The sequence below is a fragment of the Perca fluviatilis genome, chromosome 20, assembly GCF_010015445.1.
Source record: "Perca fluviatilis chromosome 20, GENO_Pfluv_1.0, whole genome shotgun sequence".
NCBI classification, from domain to species: domain Eukaryota; kingdom Metazoa; phylum Chordata; class Actinopteri; order Perciformes; family Percidae; genus Perca; species Perca fluviatilis.
Window position 1 is genome coordinate 6951124 of NC_053131.1, and position 12280 is coordinate 6963403.

A 12280-nucleotide genomic window follows, 5' to 3' on the forward strand; every position below is an offset into this window, starting at 1 on the left:
AAGCGACGTTTCATGTCCCAGATCCTCTTTCCTTCTTCATTCATACCTTCTTTCCTGTTTTCTGTTCAATGGTTGACAACTTTATTTTTTATTCTAAGGACTTTTTTGTCAATGTTTCAGGCTGAATTTTTGTGAAATAAAATAATTAAAATCTAGAATATCTATATTTGTAAAATGGTGCAGCCGTAGTCCTCTATGATCTCTTTCTGTCCGTCTGAAACACGGCATACTCCCCCTGCGTCGTGGCGTTGAGATGAAAATGGCAGCATGATTGCATGCAGCATACAGAATGAGAGCTTTAGTGCCTCTTTGTTCAGTCACAACAAACAGTCTCTTCAACTGAGCTAAGAAATACGAGACAGAAAATGAAAGCTTTAAATCACCTCAATTTTTATGTCTGGGTGAAGACTGTTACTTTCTAGTTTGCAGACAAAGCTTGATTTCTTTTGACACTGAAGTCAAATCCAGGATGAGCACCAAAGTGTTAGCATTTTTTCTTTTTTTGCTGCACAGTATGATGCAATGAGCACTAATGTAAAAACCTGGCTTTGATGTTAGAGAACAAGGGTGGTTGGTGCGATTTCCGGGGCTCCAGTCGTAGATATTTGGATGAATTAGCTGCACAAGAGCTGAAATATTGAAGAAAATCAAAATGGAGAGAGCACGAGTTCAAACAGGAAAATGTGACGGCAGAGTCTTCAGCAAGGTAAAAGGAAAGAGTGTAGGAGAAGATGTGGGAAAACCTGAAACTGAATAATGCTTTTTTTCTTCCTTTAGCTGGGGCTGAGATGCCCTCAAACGGAGCGGGTGCTGCAGTTGCACTGGGCAGCTTCCAAGTATGACCGTGTGATTACATTTTAATGTAATTTTTACTTTAACAGGGACAAAGCACAATTAAACATGAACCTTGTATGAGAACAAGGAGCGATGCATTGCACCAGGTTGTAGCACAACTGCTATTTTCCCGCCCGTAGTCCCTGGGCAGGTAGCTTAAACAATAAATATTCAACGCAAGTTAGGTACAAAACATCAGAATTTACAATTTTACAAACACATTCACACCTAATTTACAATAATACAAATTTGTGAAGTTGCGTCATAAGAAAAGCTGTTTAAAAGAAAAAGGTTATGTGTTCAGGAAATCAAGCCCAGAATAAATATAAGCAACATAGAGTTAAATAACTTAAATATTTAAAAAAAATATGAAAACATCATATCTGGTGATCTGGAGCTCACTGAATGACTGCAGGGTGATAACTGCGATGCTGATGCTGCGAGCTCAATAACACACCTGGCTGGCTCTGCCGCCATATGGACGGCACCAGGGGAGGAACCATAAGCTGCCGCTAGGGGGGGGTTATTACAGAATACAAATGATCAAATTATGTAATTAGTATTTTCTGTTTGTCTCGCAGAGCCTGATTAATGACCCATCCACATTGGGATGTGGAATTATTATTAGATATCAGGTTACAATCAAGTTTTCAACCTTAAATACTGTCTCTAGATGTTGTATTGCACATTTTAAAATGAAGTGGACAAAAAGCAACAACTGTATTTGGTCAAACCAGGCTGGTCTTTTTAACATTCAAGACCAGATGGTTCTCATAATGCTAAAGATCTTTGTATTTCCAAATAATATACTGAAATATTGCCGTTGTTCTTCATTAAAGCTAAGACGGCAGTATCCTCTGAGGATTTAATGGATATAGATATTGGGGTGGTGGCTTCTACACTTATTAGTGTATAAAGTAAAAAGGACAGGTGAACTAACACACCTACGTGAGAGTACAATTAACACTAAAACAGAAACTAGTGGCACCGTCTAATGAAACTCAGCGCAAATTCTTTCAGGAAGATTTAGAATATAAATAACTTCAATCGCCACTATCTCTCCCAAAAACTATTCAGCTGTTAAGAGGCGTTCACTTTTCAGTAACCGACCAGAATTGGCCACGAAATTCATGATCCAATCACAGCATGACTTCCTTGCTTTAAATGTCATCTCTCCTTGCTATCAGCTGTCTTTTCAGGCAAACGTGCAACCCTCCTCCTCCCCTTCCACCTCCGGGCATCGTCAACCACTGCAACCGGAGTCCCTTTCCAGTAGACAGGTCTCCGGGTTCCCTCTCCGCCATCACCAGTGTCTAGGCTCCATCGGGGGGGAATATGTCTGGCTTCTCTACAACCCTTTAAAATATTTTTAACGATGGAGTCTAATCCCCAAAGACTCGGTACATTTCTTATTATGCACATGTACAATAAATCTTTGCATATCTGCAACGAAGTCTCCCCTGATTGAAATAAGGAGAGGGTGAACATTCAGCTCACCCAGCTTCCTAACTAATAGATGTGGCTCAGCTCATTATGTAAATGTTGAGGGGAAGTAGTAGTCCCTACTGCTCTGGATTAATACTGTAAGAATGTCATGCATAACTGCTTCCCTATAAGCCACCTAAAGGCAAGTGAAGGCATACCTGCAGCCTACTGTATCATTTCAGGGATATTATGTGTTTTCAATGTGTCATCCTATATGGCCAAATAACAGGTATTGGTGATGTGCTCTGTCCTCTTTCCTGGATCCATTTAGTTGTATTTGTTTTATTCGTGTTTTTAAAGAAGACAACAATGACATCACGTCAAGATATTTTTGTATATATGTCAAGTTGAATGCGATGTCAGCATCAGTGCTAAATGTCACATTTTGTTGTCAGTGCAGCAGAGAGAAAGGAATCTTTTACAGAGCAGGACAAACCGGAGGAAAAGAGATAAATGGTGAAGCATTGGAAGCAGCAGGTCACACAGCTCCACTATATATTTTTTATCAAACTCCCTCAGGAGCGCCCCCCTTCTCTCTCCACTCACTACCTCCAAAAGGTTGCATTGTTGCCGCATTCCTTTTGAAAGAATCGGTTGCAAGAGTTGTGTCCTCTCTGTTGGGTTTACCAAAAAAAAAACAAGCATGACATACACACAGTATGAAACAGGAAGACAGTTATGGTTAAATACCCTAAACGCTTTTAAAAGTCCCCTGATTATAGTAATAATAATAATGACTAGAAGGGCACACGGAGAGCGCAGACCTCAGTCAAGGCCGTGGCCTATCTCGCAATGTTAATGAAAGTGACCTGTCAATTTCACACTAGTCTACGTCCGCAACGTTTCACTTCCGGAATTACTCTGTGATTTCATTATTTTCGTCCGGATGTCCGTTACCTTCCTCTTCCTTTGTGTTGGCGTTCTAACCTCCGGTGGATTTGTGAGGACTATGGTTAACTGCTCCTCAGATCTCTGCAGGGTAAATCCAGACAGCTAGCTAGACTATCTGTCCAATCTGAGTTTTCTGTTGCACAACTAAAACAAATTTTGAACGTACACATGTTCCACCAAAACAAGTTCCTTTCCGAGGCTGTTTAGCAGGAGCACCGGTGCTTAGCCCAGCCCAGTGCTTAGTGCCGTCCTAGACAATTGTGAAGAAATGACAATAAACCAGAGCACGTTTTTCTCCCATCCCGAATTGTTGTGTGGACTCGCCAGACCCTCCTCCGCAGCACTGTGGAGGAAGGTCTGGCAAAGCGAAACTAATTTCACACAAACTTAACATGGGTTTTCCAAATCTTCTTAAATATTGTCTTAAATGTTTTTTTGGAACACAATATATACAACCCAGTCTCACGGCAGGTCGTCAAATGGTCACGTTATTTAATCTATTGATTCATGTTCACAGGGACGTTTTTGACGTTTTTTCGTGGTGGCCAGCACGAAATTGTAAACTAATGTATTTAAATGGGAAGCATATGTCGTGGTCACAGCACGACTACGGTAGCGAGTGGTATGAAATGCCAAAAATCCGCGTAAGGAGGTTGGTTGGGGTGGTGGATGGGTCAAACAATTCAGGACTTTCACCCCGGAGGCCGGGGATCGCGTCCCGCGTGTGGCGTTTTGTTTCCCCGTTAACCGTCCCGTTATTGTCGCACGTTCCCTCCCGGCGTGTGAGGCGTCCTCCCCCGCAGCCGTGTCCCAGCGTGTGAGGCGTCCTCACCCGCGGCCGTGTCCCGGCGTGTGAGGCGTCCTCCCCCGCGGTGTGACGTTTGCTTTCACCGTTAATCTCCGTATAGACCATTTCGTGCTGGCCACCACGAAAAAAAACGAGAAAAACGTCCCCGTGAACATGAATCAATAGATTAAAAATAACGTGACCATTTCACGTACTGCCGTGAGACTGGGTTGATATATAAGCTAATGTTGGCTGCACAGACAACACTAGCATAAATGTAGTATTGTTGGGGAATTTATTGATACCAATAAAAAAGATGAAATCAACACCAGAGTTAAAGGAATACGCCACCGTTTGCTGAAATAGGGCTTATCACGGTCTCCCCTGGCTGTAGATAGGTGGGCCAACGCATTTTTTGTCTCAGTGCAAGTAATTAGGTTGTTTTTTTGTCTTTTTTGGCTCACTTTTACTCACAACATGCTAACCGGCAACATAGGATTCCATTCACTACGCTAAGCTAACTAGCGGTGGCGCTGCTGGTGTTGCACCGGACTAAAACAATGCATGCACAAAAAATGCGTTGGCCCACCTATCTACAGCTAGGGGAGACCGTGATAAGGCCTATTTCAACAAACGGTGGCGTATCCCTTTAACTTTTAAAAGAAACATCTCCGTCGTCAGTACGACCGGGGGGAAGGAACAGTAGCATGAGCCCTGCAGAGGGGGTTATGAGAGGCTGCAGATTAAAATGCTAGGATCCTGGGAGTTGGCTGGACTTTAAATAATGCATGCAGCTCTCATCAGTTCTCTGTCGTGATGTGGACGAACCAGAGATGCAGAGACTCAGTTCAGCCTAAAGAAGCCCCGAGGCTCTCCGTGGCCTGCTGGATCTCCGAGGCTCTGAGCAGGTCAACGAGCAAAAAATGAGGAGCAGATCAATTTCAATCGGATGGTATTTACTTCATAGAAAAATGACCCATTGCATCAAGAGCATAGCTTTGTAAATGTCTTTTCCCTTCTCCTGCATCTTTTCTCTATGACTGAAGCATTTCATAGGTAAAATCAACAGAGGTGGGACGTGAATAAATACAGTACAGATGTGCAAATGTGCATACTATAAAGTGCCTTTCACACAAGCATTGCAACCCTGTACTTCTCTATAGATTACCCAAAGGAGCTGTATGTGAGAAGGCAAATGTCTGAGTCAGTTGGACCAGATATTAAACGGTCTTTACACTGGCAGCTCCCGAGTACAAAGTCTTCACATTACACACAAGACAGCAACAAAAAATCGAACGGCAAGAGACTCAGTTGTTTCTGACCAAATAACAGACAATCTTATCACACTGCAGCTTTAATATAAATTGTATACAACAAATCCTCCAAATTAGACGACAAAAACATAATTTATACATCATGCCCTCAAGCAAATGTTGAAAGATAAATCCGTTTTATGAGGTGACACTATGATTAAGTTTTGGTTAGGTTTACGGAAAGATCAAGGTTATGGGGTTAAGATTACTACTTCGCCATGGTTACAGTAATACACATGTGGCTAAGGCTATATGAAACCATCATTAGTTTATATTTTTAATACACAGGCCTTAACCTTAATGGTAAGTCTGCACTTTATATTATATGTATTCTGCTATATTATTTGAATGCTATATTACCGAATATGAAAAGGACTTAGTTGGCTCTGGTCTCAGTCTTTACTTAGTCCCACCCGCCTTTGGATCTGCTTTTAACTGACATGATCTGACTTAGCCGGAAATACAGACATCTTCAGTCAATAAATATTATTAATAATAATAATACGTTTATTTAATAAAGCAACTTTTACAGAACAAAGCCATAAAGTGCTTCACACGAGTAAAATTGTTACAAATTAAACCAAAAAACAGACAAGGCCAGTTTAAATAGGTGAGTTTTCATCTGCTGTTTTCAGAGATCATATAAACTGGGGCATCATCATGCACAACAGCGACAGAAGCTCCGTCTGCAGGAGTTTGTTTTGTTTCTCTGCTACTCCCAAAAGAGGAAAATAACACTGCTGCTCAATGATTACGCTCCCTCCTGTTGTCTGCCTTCTCGTGTTCGTTGTCCAGGTGAAATTGCTGCTGTATTAGACCGTATAATGCGGCAGACACAGACAGAAAAACAAAGAGAATGAAAAGAGGAGAAAACTGTTTTGTGTGAGCGGAATTTTTCACTCGTCATCACAGGCATTTGCCAACGCCCTCCACTGAGCCAACATTTGAATTTAAATGTTCCCGGAGGGAGAATCCGGACCACTGAGCAAAATGATATTAAATCGAACAACAACATTTACTTACTAAAGAAATATTCTTCCTCACCACATCAAACTATACCCAGTATTCAGAGATGTGGACTTGAGGCTTGGTGACTTGGACTGGAGTCGATTCGAGTCACCGTTTTGATAGTCTCGCATTGCCAGACCTTCCTCCGCAGCGCTGCGAAGGAGGGTCTGCCGAATCTACACAGCATTCCGGGATGAGAGAAAAACTTGTTCTGGTTTATTGGCATTTCTTTAAACCAATCACAATTGTCTTGGGCCGCTCTAATTGCGGAGCGCTGCCACCCGCTGCAAAATAGAAGGAACTTGTTTTGGTGGAACGTTCAAAAGTAGTTTTAGTCGTTCAACAGAAAACTCCGATTGGACAGATAGTCTAGCTAGCTGTCTGGATTTACCCTGCAGAGATCTGAGGAGCAGGTAACCATAGTCCTCACAAATCCACCGGAGGTTAGAACGCCAACACAAAGAAAGAGGAAGGGGACGGACATCCGGCCCAAAAGAGGGACATCAGGCGGCACCGGAGCAATCCAGGAAGTGGAACGTCGTGGATATAGACTACCATTCTATTTCGTATAGGCTTCGCCCTCTAAGGCTACGCTATTGGGTTTATCCCTTCGCGCATGCGCAGTCGTGAAGATTTTCAGACAGCGGGAGCCAATGCTCACGCACTATGAGCGGTACCAGCGGGATGAGGACGACAGCGACCCGGTGGCCGCTCCCGCCCCACACGGCGGTGAACGGCCGCCGCAATTTCAACAGAGCCCTACCATGGGCTGGGCGACACGATCACACGTCTCGCTCAGCGGCGGAACGGGCTTCTCGCCATGTCTGTAAACACACAAACATGCGCACGCCCGCTTTCGGAGCACAGCGCGGCATGAATGAGTGTGACACACAAAAGAAAGGCGGGTTGTGTCCTATTCTCGACCTGCCCCAATTCAACCGGTGCATTATGGGGCGCCAATTCCACATGCTGACGGTCAAAACTCTCACTATCATGCACGCCTACACTCATGGCTTGGGCTTTGCAGCCAGCTAGGTCGAGTCATTACCATGGCAGGCTCTTTACCAGAATAACGCTTCTGATGCGATCTTCTGCCAGTGCATGAGAGAGAGAAAAAAGTCTATGTTCTGCTTGTGGACCCTGGCATTGATTACATCAGCTTCACCCTAACCCAATAGCGTAGCCTTAAAAGGCGAAGCCTATATGAAATAGAACAATAGTTACATTATTGTAACTCCAGATTCTATGAGTATAGGCGTAGCCCTCTAAGATTCGGGCCAAATGCTCCTGTTACATTAGCTGAAGAAAAAGCTGATGTTGGGAGATGAACAACGGGTCCGCTCTGTATATATACAGTATCTGCGGACGTAGTTGAAGCCCGTACTGTACGCAAGGGCGGGAAAGAAAATCTTCACGACTGCGCATGTGCGAAGGGATAAATCCAATAGCGTAGCCTTAGAGGGCTACAGCTATACTCATAGAATCTGGAGTTACAATAACATAACGTTTTGATGACTTGCGATATGACTCGGATGACTCGCGTGTGTTCATAAGTTTGAATGTTAGCTGTGAAATATAAAATAATACAATTGAATGTTTTGACATTTCTGTCTACATATTAAGTACACTATGCAGCGGCAGCAGTGCAAAGTGTGAGTCGTGATTGGACGGCTCAAAAAAGCTCCCCGGTAAGCGATTGTCATGATTGGAAGACTGGCTGTCAGTCAAACTCCTCGCTATGGCAACACGTGACATCAAAGACCCCCAGCCACAACGGCTGCATCTGTGCCACGAGTAATCACTTTTGGATTTCAAAAAGCCACACAAGAAGGAATAAAGCAAACAACTAGACTACAACCTCAAATATGACATATGAGACCCAATACTGCTGGTAAGGGTGCGTTATCTTGGGTGTAAAAGTGACTTGATTTGGCTCTCGACTTGGCACTAAGGACTTGACTTGACCTGCCTTGACTTGACATAACCTGTGACTTGACTTGACCCAAAAAAAAGGGTGAGACTTACTTGTAACTTGAGCAAAGATGACTTGGTCACAACACTGCTTCATAGTAACAACCCCCCCGCCCCATTCCCATTGGTGGATGTGTAAATGATGAAATGTATCTCAGTATTCTGAAATGTGCCATTCTGCATAATAAGTTCTTTTACTTTTGGTACTTCAAGTATATTTTGATGCGGATACTTTTGTACTTTAACTTAAAACTACAGTGCGTGGGTTCTGTCGCTCCCATGATGAATTCTAAGTAGTGACAACAACACTGTTGATGAATCAAGATTCAAGAGCAGTAAGGCGACATCCGTGTCTGACCTCGGGTCACTTTTCTTTTTGCAGCGCTCTCCAAATAAGAAACGCCACACCAATGGTTATTCGTTTTTGTCTTCGCCATCGGTCACTTTCTTCGCGTGTAGGGCTTTTGTTAGCAGTACACTGACTCAAGGGACTTTATCGGGTTTTCAGCCATGCCTACACCTGTTGCAGCAGTCCTCTTCCTCTCCAAGCTGAACGCTGCTGTTGTCCTTTCTCAGCGGTGACGTAGAACACAGTGTTGTGGAATTTCCAGCTTTGAACTCTGTGTCTCCATACATGACGGCCCGCAACATCTTTGTTTATATTGAAGGTTCAGCTAAACGTAACGCCTCCAGCAGGAGTTTAAATATACCATCAGGAAGACAGGAACTTCAGAGAGTTGGGACGGCACAACACGATAACACATTGTGGTTAAACTGTGCTGCCTACCTTACCTCAATTGTGTGTTCATTAAATCCATCAAGGTTTCCCGAACCTTCTTCAAGTACGTGAAATGAGTGGTGCTGCTCCTTTTTTTCCTTAACACGCATCACTCATAGTCAGCTCCGTGTATTGTTGTGATTTGTCGTAGTGTTATCCAATTGCGTGCAGTGAGATTTGCAAATGCATGCTTGGTGCCGCCCCTCGAGTTGGGCCATTTTCATTACTCATTGCCAGAGCCTTAATCTTTTGGATTTGAGTCTGGATTTCCAGGCTACATCACCGGAGCTTCTGCGTGCGAAAGTCGCCGGACTAGCTTTAGTAAACAGCCAAACTGAGAAATACAGAGAGAGTTTTGTGGAGCTGATAGTCTTAATTAGCTTTGTATCAACTTATTTGGCGATGGTGTAATGGAAAATTTACAATCATGCTTATTTGTAACAAGAGAACATATGAACACTGATGTATTGAAAAGGTTATCCAGTGCAAAAAGGGAAACTGTTTCTTTGTGATAATGCGCCAGCACCTGCTAAAATAGACATCACATATACTGTGGCTTGACCTAAGGGTCATAGAGACGGCAAATGTTCAGATATAAAAGCGCAAATGTTCAGACATACATCGCACCTTGACAAGTGCAGACGTTTCTTGCTCTTAAGGCTTCATAAATTTGACCCTTTTAGCTGTTCCTGTTTTCTAGGTGTCAGAAACCATTGACCGTTGGGTTTCCTCTTCAAGTGTTCTTTGTTTTCTGTGTATAAAGGAGACTGACTTTCTGCATGTACTTTGAGAGCTCTTTCACTGCACCCTAAACAGTGTAGTGAAACCAGCTGTCCTGCTCGCGAGCAATTATATTGATGACTCTTTCACACTGCACTCTGATGTTTTGTGAAAGTAGTATTTCTGCTTGAATTTAATAAAACGAACAAAGACAGTTTGATTTTCCTCATCTTTTGTTATTGAAAACATCTTTACTCACTCTGCTGCACAAAACTTCCACCACAATGGCTTGAATGTAACGGACGTTCATTAATATAAAAAAGTTGAGCACTATAGCTTTAAAAACATTTTAAATGCAAGACTTTAACTACACTAATTGTACTTGCTTTAAGTAAAAGACCTAAGGAACTTGTCCCACCACTGGTCAACATTGATAAAATAAAGACACATTGCACTCTGTTGTCTGACATGCAAACTGTTCACAGCTCTTCTCAGCAGAGATTTGGGCTCTTTAAGCCTCAGGGCTGTTTACCTCAGCGAGCCTTTATGAAACCATAGACAGTAGGCGGAAGCACTCGCGTCAGCGGCAGCTCACATCAACCTCCTTTCCCCCTCCCAACCGGCTCCAGGCTCCACCTGCAGAGCCGCCCCATCTAAAATTGATTAAGGTGACATTTACTATTCATAGAAAAGGTTACTAGAGTAACCCTGTGCTGTGCCGCATGTTTGAGTGGAACATTATTCCCACAACAAATGAAGAGGCGCTCTTCACTGAACTGTGTACCAAAGCTGAATGACAAGCTGGTTGTGTAATAATGAATAATATGCATATCTGCTGGCTCTCTGGATGGGATCGTGGTTTCATACCCCACTCTGAAAGGAAAGAGAGATACAGACGCCGTTGAAATTATCACCGTGAGATCAATATTATAGTAGTTTGATGGAGCTCTGTTTATATTTTCTTTCAGTTGAGGGAGATCAAAACTTTTTCATACACCCATGACCTGGTTTCTGAAGGATTTTAAAACTGTTAAAAATGCAGTTAAATGTGACGTACCGCTGCTTTGTAACATGGCCTCTGAGAATCTGATTGGCTGGCAGCTGTCAGAGTTTTGGTCTAACAGTTGAACCAGCGCTCTTAATCGCTAACAAAAGGGGTGATATTAACCTGCAGCCGGGTAACCATGGCAACAGTAATTCTGATTTCATCCTACGTTGCTGTACCTGAACTCTCAGTGGAGAAACCAACCGAACCAAACTGACTACAAACCACTGTGTTCTTCTTGTCAGTGGCAAAAATGCTGTACAATTTTGAGGAACTTGTACTTTACTTGAGTATTTCCATTTTCTGCTACCTTATCCTTCTGTTGCATAACATCTCAGAGTCAAATATTATACTCTTTACACCACTACATTAATGTGATACCTTTACTTAGCAGATTCAGATCAATTATACAAAGTATAGTCAACAAATAAATTGTGATATTATTATATTAAATATATATATATATATATTAGCTATGCCTGCCTTTATCAGAAAGCTTTGTAAAAAGCTGCTGTCAGTGTGGAAGTCACATCTAAGCTGTTGTACCACAGTATGTGAACAAGCAAACATGATCAGATTAGTTACAATATACTCACTTTATATGCCCAAATGTTCCTAGTGACCCATTATGCCTTTTATCATTGAAAGGGAATAGAAAGTAATATGAAATATTATTCAAAGTGCAATACATTTGATTTACTTTTTTATTTCTTTTTATTTCATATTTTAAGTTATTCTTTTATTTAATTTCAAGGTTTGGACATTTGTGAATACTTATTTGCAAAGAAAATAGATTCTGATAATGTTGAACATTACATTGTGTTGCTGTAAAGACTACTATTGTGAACTGTTAATTGTTAATTGTCATGCACTCTAAAACATATGATATCATATGAAAACTAGGAGGCTGCCGGCTGGTCACGTGACATCGGCTACAGAGCTCCGTGCTACAGAGCAGCAGTTGCTAGCTGTATAGCGTTAAGCCGCTACAGAGCTCTGTGCTACAGAGCAGAAGTTGCTACCCAGTATAGTATTAAGCCACTACAGAGCAGCAGTTGCTACCCAGTATAGTATTAAGCCACTACAGACCAGCAGTTGCTACCCAGTATAGTATTAAGCCACTACAGAGCAGCAGTTGCTAGCTGTATAGCGTTAAGCCGCTACAGAGCTCTGTGCTACAGAGCGGCAGTTGCTAGCAGTATAGCGTTAAGCCGCTACAGAGCTCCGTGACGCTGAGCGGCAGTAGCTAGATGTTTTAAGCCACTACAGAGATTTCTGCCGCTCTTCGTATCGGTGGCTGTTAGGTGTTGTGTTTAGCCGCTACAGTAGCCTGGAAATCCAGACCCAAGTCCAAAAGATTAAGGGTCTGGCAATAAGTAATGAAAATGGCCCAACTCGAGGGGCGGCACCAAGCATGCATTTGAAAATCTCACTGCACGCAATTGGAT